Raw genomic sequence first — 16,600 nt, 5'->3', positions numbered from 1 at the left:
ATACAAGGGAAACCACAAGGGACAGTGTAATACTCTAGCACTAGGATCCCTGGGGCAAGGTGTTTGTCACCAAAATTAGGATTTAAAGGAACTGAGACTTTTGATTCAGAATGGGAGCCATGGTCATTCCACAAAGAGAAAGTTCAGGGAGTTAATGCCCTGACCTCACTCTCCTCCTTCTTTCCAGTTTCCCACCTTTGCTCCCATTGGCTGAACCCATTAAGAGGCAGAAGACAAGAAACCTACTAGGTGGTGTTGCTGTTAGTCATCCCCAGGACAGGCTGGAGGGAAGAGTGGAAGTGGGAAGGCAAATGGAAGAGAGGCAGCACAGCATCCAAAAATTGTATCAGACCCCCAACAACTAGTAATTGTATATATTAGTGTGAGTTGCTTATAGATATAAATAATGAATTTATTGAATTGTCATGGAAACAGTAATGCCTTTAAATGAATTTGTATTTTATTAATGAGAAAGCATCTAGGAACTAAAGAAGAAAAGTCAGAATACACAGTGAGCATACAAATACAAATTTGGTGAACAAATGCATTCTTGGACTCCCTTGCACAACTTCTTAGCTCCTCAAGGGTCAGAGCCCACACAATGGGAATGACTGGTCTGTTGTTCAGAGGCTTGAAAAGTGAAACTAATGATTCGTGGTAACTAACATTAGTTTTATGCTGGCTGCTGTGCTAATTGCTGAGGCCACTTTGTCTCATTCAATCCTTGCAGTAACATTTGAGGCAGAAAAAAATGAAACTTAAAAATGTCAAGTGATTTTCCCAAGTTCATTCAAGTAGTAAATGTTGACTTCCAAATCATATCTGCTAACTCCACAGGCCTTAGACATAGAGACTAATAAATGGTGTCTCAAAATCTAAATCAATTCATTGAGTCAACAGATTTCTGCTATTATTTGAACAAGCCACAGAGAATACGCACTTAATATAATAAAAATCTAGTAAATTATTTGCATGCTTTTTGTAAAGTTTGGACCAAAGGAAAAAAAAATGCAATTTATCTATTAACTATTGTTTTTAAGCTATAAATGTAATGCAAGTCCTTATATTTGATACTAAGAATCTACAGAAACCCTTCTAATGAAAACTTAAATATAAGTCACTGCAGTTATCCAGTAATTTAATAAAAGTTACCATGTTAAGTATATAACAGCTTGTTCTATTCATTTAAGTGGTACTATTCAGTATAAAATGACTCACCCTCATTTTATAATTCAATTCTCTTGTGTTTCAAACTATAGTCAATGATGAGATTGAATTACAGAAGGTTATTGGATTTGAGATATTTTCCCACAGTTATTCTACAAGTTAGTTGTATTTTTCATACCATCTAGAGACCTCTGCATACATGAACAGTGGATTGGGTATTGCCTGGGTTTACTTCAACAAAGAGAGATTCCAGCTCTTGATACACAGTTTTTTTAGTCCTCATCTGGAATACTTATTTTAGGCATCTAGAATACTTGCTGTTGATTTTAGGAAAGGAACAATATGTTTTCTCAAATTATTCATTACATATTTATTGTATTTTTTATTTTTTTATTACCGAGGGTTAATTTTGATAACTAAACGACTTGCCTAAGTAGTTAATTTGTATTTAAAAATATGCAATAAAATATCTTTTATAAGACTCCAATAAGAAAAGCTAGGAAAAACATTTTCCCTAGTCACTTGAATGATGAGTCTCCCAAGAAAATGTAAGGAAGTGTCCCAGTTAGTAACTAAAACCTGTTTAATCATTTACTGAGATCAGGATATGTCAGTAGTCAGTCATTTCTTCTCAGCAGATTGCTTTAGAACTAGAGACACCCCTCAGAAGGAACAGGAAAGTACTGAGTAAACCATATGCAATCAGAGCTTCAGAAATGGGAACTGTTAGATCATCTTAGACTCTTGAAGAACATGATGTGTTGCAAAAAGCCTAATATTAAAGCCAGTTAAAGAGCCGAAGGTGAAATTCTGGCTTCAATGGTCGCTCCACTAAAAGAAAAAACATATGTAACAGATACTTATCAACACATTTAGGGATCATAAATGTTCACAAGCATATATAGTCAAGGTATAACGATAAGGAGTAGTGGAGACTGTGGCAAACTGGAAAGTGTGTGCTCTGTTGAAAGCGACTATCTTCTGTTCAAGTTTAGGATACTATGGCCATATAGTTCATGTAGAGTAAAGGGCCCAGGGGAGTTTAGATCTTTTCTTTTCCCCAAAGAAAACCCGTTTTCCAGTTACTATTGCTGCAAAACAAACCATCCCCAAACCAAGTGGTAAAAATAACTGTCTTTGGGGCACCTGGCTGGCTCAGTCAGTTAAGCATCTGCCTTCAGCTCAGGGCATGATATCAGGATCCTGCGATCAAGCCCCTCATTGGGTTCCCTGCTCAGTGGGAAACCTGCTTCTCCTTCTCCCACTCCCTCTGCTTGTGCTCCCTCTCTCACTGTCTCTCTCTCTGTGTCAAATAAATAAAAACAATATTTAATTTTTAAAAAAAAATTACCATCTTTATGGGGCACCTGGGCGGCTCAGTGGGTTAAAGCCTCTGCCTTTGGCTCAGGTCATGATCCCAGGGTCCTGGGATCGAGCCCCGCATCGGGTTCTCTGCTCAGCAGGGAACCTGCTTCCTCCTCTCTCTGCCTGCCTCTCTGCCTACTTGAAATCTGTCTGTCAAATAAATAAATAAAATCTTTAAAAAAAATTACCATCTTTATGATGCTCTTTTATACTTGAGGATTTTGTATATCAGGAATTCTAACAAAGCACAGCAGGGGTGGTTTTTCCTTCTTCCCTTTGTCTGGAGCCTCAGCAAGAAGGCTCAATGGTAGGGATGACTCAGTGGCTGGGGTGTAGAATCATCTGGAGATTCTTCTCTAATATATCTGGCAGGTGATGCTAGATGTCAGCTGATACCTAAACTGGGGCTGCTGCTTGGGATGCTCATGTAGTACTCAATGTTGCTTAGGCCTCCTCACAGCATGGCAGCTGAGAGCGCCACATACGAGTATCCCAAAGAACAAAAGAGAAACTGCATTGCCTTTCACAACTTAGGCTCAGTCTGTTAGTTACAAGCAAGTTACAAGTCCAGCCAGATTCAAGAGAAAGGGTATTAGACCTCACCCCTCTCTGGGGAACTGGCACGGTTCAGGCATGGAAAATTGTATTGTGGCTGTTTTGGGAAACTATAACTAGCCACAGCAGTTTTTCAGTGCACATTAGCAACTAATTTTTGAAAGTTAAACCCTCTATAGATTAAACCAAATATATCTGTAGGTAGCCACAGTCACTGTTTTCTAAATTCTCTTCTAAACATAAGCAAGAAGTCACTATCCAGAAAATGTGTCCAAGGACATGGAATTAAGGAGTCATTCCAAATGGCTATTTGAGAGCACTCTATGGTCCGTTAAGGATGTCCTGAAATCCACGAGTGGATTGTTTGGAGACAATTAGAGAAGAAGACAGACATGCAAATAAACACATAACATGCGATGAGCACTGTGCTAAAAGGATGTGCCAGAGGTTATGAGAGAACATAGGAGGCCATCGAGTAGAGGTTGATGAGAAAGTACCAGAAGCTTTCTGAAACAGAGCTGATGCCCAGCTGTGATTTAACTGGGTAAAAAAAAAACTTAGCGAGGCAAAGATATGTACAAAGACAAAGAAATGAGAATATGATTCATTACTAAAGAACTACATGTCCTTCAGGTGAATCAAATTATAAGATAACTTAGGAGTGGTAGGGCAGTTATTACCTGAAATGATAGGAAAGGAACAGGAAGGCCTGGATAATAGCACTCCAGTGTAAGAAAAGAATGATTATTGGGTAGAATTTGAGGTTGTCATCATATCTAGAAGTTGGTAAAGCTGAATTCGTCTTTGGTGAAAATTACGATAATCCTTTTTTTTTTTTTTTGCATCAGCCTGATTTGCTCATTTGAGCTCAGCAAGTTCTCTATTAGTTGCTATTCCATCCTTTTTCTGAACGATCTGTCTGCACTTCCATTGCTTTCTTTGGTTTCTAAATCAATTTGCACTTAAAACAAAAACAAAAGCAAAACAAAACAAAACCTCCAGGTCTTACTTTTTCGTAGTTAAACACTAGTAATGAGAGAATGGAGGTATTTTTCTTGAAACACCTGTGGTTGAGATGGAAAATATGGACTTTGTGATCTTTAAATTATGGAGTGGGAAAAAAACAAACAAAAAAACCAAAACAAAACATGACACTTTACTCCTGGGAGTACCTCAGAAAAGGGAACAGAATTTATTTCAGATGTATATGGAATAGAGCCAAAATAAGATACAGATATTAGTGGGGCACCTGGGTGGCTCAGTGGGTTAAGCCTCTGCCTTCAGCTCAGGTAATGGTCCCGGGGTCCCGGGGTCCTGGGATCGAGCCCCACATCGGGCTCTCTGCTCAGCGGGGAGCCTGCTTCCCTTCCTCTCTCTCTGCCTGCCTCTCTGCCTGCTTATAATCTCTCTGTCAAATAAATAAATATTAAAAAAAAAGATACAGATATTAGTAAGTCTCCATAACTAGATTTCTCTTAATAATAATCTCAACATCCTATTTTACTCTTTCATTAAGGTTATTATTTATTAAGAACCTTCTATTTTCTAGGTGGTAGAAGGAGAATAATGAACTCTATGATATATTTAAGGACAGGATCACAATTCTATAGTTACAATATTGTGGAGCAGATATTTCATATTTAGAATGGTTTATATTTTATAAGGGCAGAACAATGCATATATTATTATTGCCTCTCTGCCACAAATATATATTAATATTATGGCACTGAAATAAATGAGTGACTATAGTAGGCAGGACATAAATAGCTATACATACTTTATCACTGTAGGTAAGAATTTTGTTGCCTAATAATTTCGGACACCCAATTTAAGAAAAAAAAATTTGATTTCAGAGTTTTTGAATTTAGAATTCAAGTGTAACTAATTGTGGAATTGTATTATATAATATTCAGTAAGACTGAATTATAGAAGATGTGTGAAAGAAGCAAAGAGAGGAGTCGGAAGGACTAGTCAGGGAACACTTGACCATCTCTAAAGGAAGTAAGTTTCTAATAAAAATAATAACCATAATACAGAGTAGCTGCTCTATTAGGCACTTTATACATGATCATATGACGTAGACAGTTTTATCCTTATTACAAATAAAGAAACTAGGTTTAGAATGTTTACTTTGCTCAGGACTAGACAAGGTTTGAACTGATTCCTGTCCAATTCTAAAGACTGAGCACTTTGTACTAATACCATATTGCTTCCCAAACACTTCATTTTGTTTTTTAACACCTCAGCTTATTAGGAAATTCTCACACTGAAGTAATATCTTCTTCCCTGTAATCTCCATTTATATACATTGATCAGTAAGCAGCTTGTGAAGCTACACATAGTAAATGTAATTTTGAGATACCTGTCAGCTTTTCTTTATGAAGATAATGTCCCTCTATCAATATCCACAATGTGATAGAGTGCATTTTTTGTTATTGTGTTATGTTAGTCAGCATACAGTACATCATTAGTTTTTGATTGTAGTGTTCCATGCTTCACTGTTTACATGTAACACCCAGTGCTCCATGCGTTCTTGGCTACAATTCTTCATCCCCTGCCCCCATGGGTGATTGTTCAGTATCTCACAAAAGGCGTAGATTTTTTACTGACTCCTCACTATTCCATATCTTGCTTTGATTAATACAATAATGTCACATTTTAAGCCTATACATTAAGAGGACTAGGCGTTTCCCATTTGCTCTCTTCCTACTGCCATGAGAAAAACTTCTCTAGGTAGCTGTTGCGCCCTTAGTCTGAGTTCTGGAATGAACACGTGGGCAGTCCAAACCTCAAGGCCAATCCCAATTCCACCCAAGCTTGGAACAGAGCCCCAGTGAGCCTAGATTAGCAAACCTCTAGCTTAATAAAAACACGGGAATTATCTCATATTGTATGCTAATAATATTTTGTGATTGTCTGTTAAGTAACATTATTGTACCAGTAACAAGCCAGTGTCCAGGATCAGGGCCCACATAAACATGGTTTTCCTTAACTGTTCTTGGTTCATCCTGATTCCCATTTCACTAATTACTCTAGTTATTCTCTCATAAAACTAATCCGGTTGTCCAAGCACCCATCTGAAGTGTGGCACAATGATCTTGAGGCACATTATATCAGATGAGAGTTGACCGGTGCAAAGATACAGTATTATTATATCATTTGTAATAATGCTTCTTACTTTACTTCTACATCATCCTACCATGTGATTTTCTTTTTTTTTTTTTTAAGATTTGATTTATTTATTTGAGAGAGAGGAAGAGATAGAGATAGTGAGAGAGAACATGAACAGGGAGGAACAGGGGAAGCAGACTCCCCACTGAACAGGGAGCCCGGTGGTGCAGGGTTCCATCCCAGGACCCTGGGATCATGATCTTAGTCGAAGGCAGATGCTTAGCCAACTGAACCACCCAGGCAACCATACCACGTGGTTTTATTAAGTGGCTATGTCACATTATTGGGTTTTATTGAATTTGTTTTCAACTGGAAACCTAGGTTCTTCCTAAATGAACTTCTGTCAAGCCAGTTCTAACACCATCCTGCATCTTTGCAATTGATTTTTTTGACCTAAATGCAGACATGTACATTTATCTCTGTGACATTTCACCTTGTTGTTTAGGCCTTCTATTGTTGATTTGGAACTACTTTTTTGAAAACTAATTCTTAAAATCAGAATAGTAGCTATACATCTTAGCATATCTTGTATTTCTTTATCAAGTACCTTTCAAAATTTTTTTTTAGAAAACAGAGTACCAAGGACATAGCTCAGCAGCAACCTTTAAATTGACATTGACCACTAATTAAAATTCTGTGAGAATAGTTATAAACAGCCACAAATCTATTTGGCAGAACTGTCAGGCAGCTTAGAAACCATTCACAAAGAAATTATGTAGTATTTTAAAACTACTCATTCATTTACTCAACAAGCATTCATTGAATGTCACTATTCTGCATCTACATATTCAAAGCAAATAAGGCAGAGCCTGGATGTCTATTTATTCACAATTAGTGCAGTTGTGTCTCTGTGTGTGTGTGTGTGTGTGTGTGTGTGTGTGCGTGTGTGTGGTGGTGTTTTGGTTTTTGGGTTTTTGTTTTGTTTTGTTTTGTTTTGTTTTGTTTACAAAACATGATCCTGGACTTCTGTATAAGAAACACCTGCAAATGAAATTATAGATCTTGGGGCCCCTGCTGAGGACAGCTGATTCAGAATCTGAAGAGTGGGGGCTCAGGAATCTGTATGTTTGGTACAGTATCCTTCTGATCGTATGCACATTAGCTACTGAGCGCCACTGTGCTAAAGGAAGAGACAGATTTTAAAGAACATTCTGGAACAATCACAGCTGATCTACATGAAAATGTCCACAAGGTCTTACAGAGGGCAAGTGGGAAGGGGTAACACCTTACCTGGATAGCACTTTAATAAGAAACCAACCACTTAGCTGGATCCCAAAAGGACAGTGGATACCTTCTTAGGTGAAGAAGTAGAGGAAGTCCATTTAAACAGAAGGATGCCATGGTCGGAGGCACGGGACCATGAATGGAGCCATGAATTGGGAGACATTCTATTATGTTGGAGTGTGGGGTTTGGTAATTACGATGTAGATAGAAAAGGGATTTGTACAGCATACTAAGGAATTAGCATTCACAGTCAGGATTAGAGAAAAGAGAAACATGAAAATACACAATTACAATTCAGTTCATAGCATGCCACTATGGGGTATACAGAGACACAGCCTCACCTGATTTAAGTTATATTTTGAGAGTTTGGGGAAGAATGTGGCTTTGTTTCCTCACATAAAGAAAAAAAATTATCAAAACAGAATCACTGTTGTTAATTCATGTATTCTTTACCCAGACTTTGTTTTATTTATTTAAATTTCCAAAGTCTGGTGCATGAAAACAATCCTTTAATAAGTAAAAACTGATTCTGGAACATTATACAACAGAGGTGAGATTCCATTTATGTTTGACCGGGGAAGAACATAAATCAGCATTAACACATAGCCATAGTGCAGCTTGCACCAATGAATTCAGTCTCAAAGTCAACTAGATTAGAGTATTGAAATAATTAGAAATTATGCTGATGTTTACAGCACTGAAATCTTACTGATACTCATAAATTATGATTCAGCCAAAAAGATAATGTGTATACAGTTGGAATTATGTCCGTTTCAAACTAGGGTTCAGTAGCTTCTGTGTACTTGTATCAAGAGCATGTAACAGTTTATTTAGTAATGTCATGTATCACTGAGCCTAATTAATCAGTCAGTTGAAGGTCTTATTCATAGAAAATAATTGCTATGTTCTAATGATAATTCCATGAAATAAAACAGAAGAAGAATGTTTCTGTTATAAAATTGCTCACCCTTCACTTATGTAATAAAGGGTCAAAGTAAGCAAAAAAATACAAGCCGAATTGGAAACAAATAATTAAAGAGTGTCTATAAAAAGAGACCATTTTCAGAAATGTATGTGCTGTGTTGAATCCAGATCAGCAAAAATATATTTAATGTATTTCTCTCTCATTTGGAGCATAAGGTTGCACTCTTAAAACACCTATTTTCTATAGAGTAGATCATTGCAAAGCTGATCATAATTCTATACTAGATGTCTTATATAGATCATCTACCTTGATCATTAACCTATGAGCAGAACAAATATGTCACTCCCTTCAAGAATAATCAGCCTGTTTTTCATCCTGTGGACATTAAATTCTATCAACTGAAACTTAAGAGGGCATGTCTGGTTATTTCCTGTTTCAGAGTATTTCAAGAAGATGGAATCTCCTTCAGCGTTGCAACCCTTATGAATATGAAAAAGAGAAGCTTTATGTCTATGACTTTATTGATTGGACAATTACTTATTATTAATATTTAACAAGTGTCTGCTATGTACTAGGTAATTATCATGGGGCTATCACAGGTTTTCCCATTAATACTTGAGGTAAATATTATTATTTCCATATTAAAGGTGAATAAATTGAAGTTCAGAGAGATTAAATGATTTGTCCAAGATGACACACTCTATGAAAATGGAAAATAGCAGTTTTCAATGTTAAGTTCAAATACTTCTCTTTCTATATTCTGTGTTATCATTTTTAGAAGAAATCCTTGTTTTCCTCCAAATGGCTTACGGAATGGACTGTGAACTTTTTCTGACCCATAAAGAGCTACCTTTGAGTGAGAGACTTATATCTTTTACTTCTCAAAACAAATTGGCCAAGATAACTGCGGATGGTTATTATGTTATCTCTCTCTCCATCCATCCATCTATCCATCTATCCATGTTTAATATATTTAGTTTACTAGTTAATTTTGGAAGACACAAATTTATATTCTATTTATACTATATATAAAATATAAATATTTTATATTTACACTATACTATATATTCTGTTTATACACAAAACAGCTGCTCTATAACACAATGCTATTGGCTGAACAGAATGAATGAATGAAGAAATGAATGAATGAATGAATTTCTAAAATATTTTAAAACTATTCATCCAATCTTGATGGAATTGCAAAGATACTTTAAAAATATATATGTAAAAATATATATGTTTCTAAAGCATTGATCTTTTCCCTTGTTAGAACTCTGAAAACTGTTGATATTAGAGCAGGGAAAAGGGTATTTGCATTTTAGTTGAACAGGTACACATACAAAGGAATGTATTTCATGTAATATTTTTGAGCACACACACACACACAAAATGACCAACATATTTCAAATTTTAAAATATTTTAGGATCACCAGGGTGGTTTAGTTGGCTAAGCATCTGACTCTTGATCCCAGCTCAGGTCTTGATCTCAGGATCATCAGTTCAAGCCCCGTGTTGGGCTCCATGCTGAGCATGGAGCTTAATTTAAAATATATATTTATGACATATATATTTTTAAGAGAATTTTATTTCTTTAAAATTTGTTTTGATTATTTCTGTATTAGTAATGTATAAGTTTGTTTCATATGGTTTCTTTTTACACAAGTTTTTATTTACTAATGAATGCAATGATAGTGAAATCCCAACAAAGCAAATGATCATATATGTGAGCCTTAATTTCTAGTATCAGAAAGATTAGTTTGTATGTTTTAATTCTCCAATTTCCTTCAGAATAAAGTCCAACTTCTAAATGGAAAAATTCTTGAATGGAAAATGAAATGTATAAGATATGAACACATAATGGTGCTTAAGTAATGTAAGCTATACATTTTTCATATTTAAATCTATTAATCCCAGTGTTATTGCTATTTGTGATTTTAATCTCCAAGCATGAAATTAAGAATTTTAAACTACACATAGAGGGATTCATTCATAATTAGCAGTTATAGTATATGTTTTGTTTCTTACGTTTTTTCCTTATGACTTGATATATCATAATTGTGTTTTATATTTACCTATTCTAATAATAATTCAGAGTATTTCATTTCTAAACCCTTGAAATTAATTGGTAACAGCCCAGTTAATATTATGAGTCTTCATTTCTAACTACTGTAGTATTAATCATGACAGTGGATTCAGAGACCACCAGCCATTTGTGCGATTTAGTAATAAAATTCAAGCACATTCGGTTGCTTTTCAAAATGTACCAGTATGTTGAGATCATAATCTACGTGCTAGGTTTACAGCTTTGTAAGTAGCACTTTCATGGAACTTTATGAAATTTAACAGAAGGATGTGATCACCATGTAAGTGGATATAAAAATAAGGAACTACCAATTTGCAATTTGAGGATGGGAGCTGGGCTGAAAACACCTTTACTTGACAAATATTTCTGGAACTACAGCATAAATGCACACCATAACTTGTTTCAGCATAAATGCTTAGGAGAGAAAATTTAAAGAGAGTTTACTTGCATGCTAAAAATAGTTGGGGGAGCATGCCCAGGTCATGATTTCAGGGTCATGAGATCCAGCCCCATGTCCGGCTCTATGCTGGGTATGAAGACTTCCTAAGATTCTCTCTATCCCTCTGCCCTTTGCACCCCTGCTCACATGCTCATCCTAAAAAATTGGTAGTTATAAATACTAATTCCTGTTAATACATTAATCAAGTCCTTTATCCCTTCTTCTAAAATATTATTTTGTAGTTTTTACTTTTCTTCAATTGAGAAAATAATGAATGAAGCTTTAGTTAAAATTCATCCTCATCTAGTTGTCCAGCTTCATAGACACAAACCTTCAGTCTACTCAAGAGTCAAAAAGAGGTTGAGATGAAAGACCATACAGCATAAACTAAGCGCAGCCGGAACTTATGAATGCGGGCGCTTTCGTCTTCGGACGACCACAACAAGCCGTGGTGTATTCTTAAAGTGTTTAATTATCTCTGGTGATTTTTTTTTAAAGATTCTATTTATTTATTTGACAGAGATTACAAGTAGACAGAGAGGCAGGAAGGGCCGGGCGGGGGGGGGGGGGGGGGGGGCAAGCACACTCCCTGCTGAGCAAAGCACAGGATGTGGGGCTCCATCCCAGGACCCTGGGATCATGACCTGTGCAGAGTCATGAGGCAGAGGCTTTAACCCACTGAGCCACCCAGGTGCCCCTCTCTGGTGATTTTTATGTCCTACCAAAAGATCAGGCAAAAATTAAGCAAAGTGTGGATCTTTCATTAAGTGCATCCTCTATTTTTCCCTCACTTATACCAGTCTGGTTTGGTTACGTGAACAACTCTTATACAGCAGTGTTCTCATTTATATTACGGCCACTATCTCTCTTTGTAACAACTGAAGGTCCAAAGTATTTCCTTTACAAGCTTGGTTAGTCTCAGTGAGTCCCAGCTAGCCTGCTCCACCATCCGTGAGGCTTCTCCTGCCACAGGGACATGAACACCAACTGCTAGATTGTGAAGCCCTAGAGAAACCAAGGGTTGTAATGTCACAGGTGCTGGGAAAACAGCTTGATTATGGTGATGATATTATTTGGTTTCCTGGACTCCACTTTTCATCCTAACTTTTTCTGTTGTGTTCACTGCCATTTCATTAGTTGTCTGAGGGAATTGCTATCAGTCAGTTTGGGATAAAATACTCTTCTATCCATCAGAAAAAAACTGGAGTTTTCCATCTCTGATTTTTTTCTAGTTTTACAAATGACCATTAATAAATTAATCAGATATTTCCCTGCCTCCTTTTACTCCGCTTATGTATATGTTATTTTTCCCAAATATTTATTAATGCCTATGGTCTTGATACCAAAAAGCTAAAATTTGTGGAGAGTTTTACTAACAACTAGATATTGTTTAATGAGACATTGCAGCTAACATGATTTTATATATGTGCCAGTTCTCAGGAAAATCTCATCTGCTATAACCACCAGAGTAATTAAGTTCCAAATCACCAATGATTGTCATTTTAATTAACACTTCCACAATTGTCACAATGTGTTTAGATTCCTTGATAGCTATATATTTTCTAAACATAAATATAACAGTGAACCAAAAATTAAATAACCAGGTTGTGTTTATACTGAATTCATTTGTCTGCTTTTACTCACATTATTAAACAACAGAAAAATGAAACTAATGTAATGAAATAGCAGCTTTCTGAAATAATGGCATGAAAAGCTTAGAGCCAACACTACAGTCTACTTTCTCTAGCCAAATCATATATGTTTTTAAAGTTGAAAAATAATATAACAATATATAAAAATCACAGACGAACTGGTCAGTTACACTACTTTTAAACTTTTAATCTGAATTTCATTCATATCAGAAAATAAAAGCGTTCCATTTTTCACTGCTCCCATTGCTGTCAATATAAATAGACATCCCTTCTGAAGCATATAAAAAGTTTTATAAAGATACTTATAGCAAAATGTTCTAAATTATTCATATTCAAACACAATCATGTCTTCTTGAATTCTTTTGTTCAATCACTTATTCATTCAACAAATATTTACTGGATGTCTATTCATTTTTAAGGGTTGCTTTAATTGCCAACTATATTATCAGTTATAGCTTCATTAGTAAGGAGATCCACAATTCATTGGCCCAAATAAGAGAAAAGTTTATCTCCCTCACACATAATAAACATGGTTAAGTAGGTGGGTTCTGCTCCATGACACCATTTAGGGATCCAGGCTAGTGGAATGCTATCTTAGTTTATAGACTGCTGTCACAGAATATCATACATGGTGTGGCTTATGAAACAAAGACTTATTTCCTGCAATCCTGGAGGCTGGAAGTCCTAGGTCAGAGTACCAGCATGGTTGGATTCTGGTGAGAAGTCTCTTACAGATTGCAGACCCCCATCCTCTTGTATCTGCACATGGTAGTAAGAGAACAAGATAGCTCTCTGGGGTCCCCTTTTAAAGGGCACTATATTCATAAGAGCTCCACACTCATGATCTAATTACTTCCTAAAGTCCCCACCTCCTAATACAATAACATGGGGGTTAAGATTTCAACGTATAAATTTGGGGAGACAAATATTTAGTTCACCACACCATCACTGGCTCCAATCATTCACACTTCCAGTCAGTTACATAAAGGTTGAAAAGAAGTAGAGAACAAAGGACTTTACTTTTATGCAAATCATTAAAAAATTTTTACATATCATTCTGTACCTTCCCACCTTCAAATATAAGGGAGACCTATCAGGGAGACTAGGAAATGTAGTCCTGAAGTGGTCAGTCTCTCTTACGGAAGAAAAGACAAATGGATTTTGGAGGGGAACAACTAGAAGTCTTCTATGTCCAGCCCTCTAGTCATACAAATACGAGTGAATACCCTTCTTCTCATTAAAACAAAGATGCCTACTTTCTACCCAATAGAGAAAATCCAAGTTCAATTCCAATTACTGAAACCACTGAAAATCCAGGATCTCTGGGAAATATACAAACCTATATATTAGGTCCTGATTCTTTAAAGTCTGGCAACCTGTAAATGACAGAAAGATTAACGTTCCTGATCTCAACTTTCTTCCCCATAATACCCAATATAAAGTGGTGGGAAAGGAACAGAATCATCACAATAGAAACTTCTGTTGGGAAACACTGAAGGCTCCATAGACAATAAAAATGACAAAATCTTGACAAGCTAAGACACCTAAACAACAACATTGAAATAATATTTTGGTTAGTGCATCCGGCAACCTTGATTTTCTTTTATGGAGGTTATACCAGATTTACTAGAAGTTTCTCCTTTATCCTAATTGATAAATGGTCTTATCCATAGCCACACCTGAATTGAGCCAAATATAGCATGCCCTTTTTAGGGAGTTCAAAATTTTATAGCATGCTTCCTGATTGTACATGTTCAGGGACCTGAGGATTGTTTTAGGGATCATATATGAGAGTAAAGTCTAATGGGACGAGATGAGGGCATTTTTGAGCAGCACTCATTATCTCCTCCTATCGGAATACAGGAACAGCTGATTTCTCTAATCCTGTTAAGCCCCAAATTTCTGAACATTCTCTCATTTTAAATTACAGAATTGACACATAAATCAGGCAGAGATCATTTCTCTTAGCAAAGTTCTACTCACTTCTGTTTCTCCTGGAAAAATGGCCCATTCTCCTTTAAGTTCATGACTTTTGTAAACCTTTCTAAAGCAGCAGGATTCTGAACAACTGAGCTTTGTTCCGCTTTTTCCTGTAGTGTCAAAATATATGCAGACCTATAGTCTCCTGCTCCAAGTTTTTACAGGCAATGGCGTAACAGAGCTTATTTGCTTTCTACCTGGCTGTATTTTTTTCCTTGCACTCTCCACCCTACCTCTAAGATTACGCCCAATATTGGGGGATTTTAATGGCATTTCCACACTTCTACGTACTCCTTTCTTTGTTAGACTCAACTGTTCTAACAGAAAGATTCAAAGTTCAATGGCTCAAACAAGAAAAAAAAAATTTCTCCCAACAATCCCTGAGACCGGCAGTGATTTACAGTCAATCTACTCCAACAGGAACATTTAGAGACAAAAGCTCCTCCCATGTCGCTGTCCACCACTTCCTAAGGCAGTCTTTCTTTACTGCTAGATCATTACTTGGAGTGCATGCTACCAACTGAGTAGGTGAGAGTGCACAAGTCCAAGATGAAGAGGTTGTCATAAAACTGGAAATAACCCTCACATCTGTGCACCTCCCATGTTTCCTGGCTTAGTCACAGGTAACATCTAGTTGTAAGCATAGTTGAAGAATGTATTCATTCACATTCAGCTTTTTGTCCACGCAACGTGTTTTCCCTATGGAAGAATTGAGAAGTCATATTTGGATGAGCAAAGGTATGGACTCTGGCAGAGTCCGCTACGATTATCATCTATTATTTTGCATCATCCATTATTTTACAAATGTCTTATATGTCCTATTTTCTCCTTTTCAGAGTAGCTAAAAGTTAAAACTCCTTCTTGGTGTGTATGTACCATTGATGACCCATAATAATTGGAGTTCCTTTCTCATGGTCTCTCTATTTTCTTCTTCCTGTCTCTTATCTTCATCAATTAAAATTAAAATTGAAATACAGTGAGACACATAGTTATGCCACCAGATAGTGGAGCTAGTGGTCTTCATACAGCATGTTGGGAAACGTAAGCAGGCTTTTTCAGGGAAAATTATTGATTGGGACAAAGGGAGAGAGAAGCTGCTGTCGATGTCTTCATTTTCTCTTCATCCCTCTAAATGGGAATGCTGCTTATTAAATCACATTCTCATGACTGCCATTTCTTGATCACCTGGGAATCAATGTAACAACTCTGAGGAATTTGTTACATATTAATGAGGGTTCTCAGTTAGGTTATATCACTTCTATTAAGCGAAGGATGTGTAAGAAGGGATAAACATCCAACCAATAGTCAATGGCCTTAGACTTAAATAGTCCCAGAGATGGGAAGAAAAACATATTGCCATGCTTTTTTCCTAGACAGTTTGTGTATATGTGCATAAACATTCTGGGCAATGAAGATTAGGTTCAGTAGCCTTCTTCTTTTATTTTTTCTAATTACTTTACACTAAAAGTTGAATTAATGAATAATCAGTTGCCTCCCAGAAAGATAGAGAGCCAAACTTCTCTCTATTTCTCTTTTTCACCTCTAATACGTAGACCGTATTATCTTTTTTGCTTCCTTTTCCTTACTGTCAGTGAAATCTGAAGTGTTTAATATAATTTGACCTATGGGATTTCCCTGAGGGATAATGACAACCACAGAATTTTAGGCTTTTGTGTCTTTCTTTCAACCTAACCCTTTGGTATCTGAGGCCCACCCTCAGTCCTTATACAATTTAGAGTTTGATATTAAGCCATTTTTCTCACCACACTTTACATAATTAAGAGAAATTAGTAATCTTGATATAACTTACAAATTTATTATGTATATTATATATAAATCAGAAATTAAGATTCAAGCTGAGGACGTAAAATGAAGGAGCTTATTTGCAGGAAAAATACAGGGTCTCATAAATTATCAATGTGAGTATATTAATATAAGTAGTTATTGTTTATTCTGAGGACATCTCAGAAGCAAGTGGAATGGTCCCAGGAGCAGGAAGTGGTCAACAGTGTTAAACACTGCTAATGTGAACCGAGGAC

At 36.3% G+C, this 16,600-nt stretch overlaps 1 protein-coding gene across 1 annotated transcript in view; it reads left to right on the top strand.

Moving 5' to 3' along the window:
- The window catches only part of KHDRBS2 (KH RNA binding domain containing, signal transduction associated 2), a 635,142-nt gene that overhangs the window by 549,692 nt on the left and 68,850 nt on the right, over positions 1 to 16,600 (top strand). The gene's annotated exons all lie outside the window — the stretch shown is intronic.

This window comes from Meles meles, chromosome 5 (assembly GCF_922984935.1).
Source record: "Meles meles chromosome 5, mMelMel3.1 paternal haplotype, whole genome shotgun sequence".
NCBI classification, from domain to species: domain Eukaryota; kingdom Metazoa; phylum Chordata; class Mammalia; order Carnivora; family Mustelidae; genus Meles; species Meles meles.
This window is presented reverse-complemented; position numbering and strand designations above follow the sequence as displayed.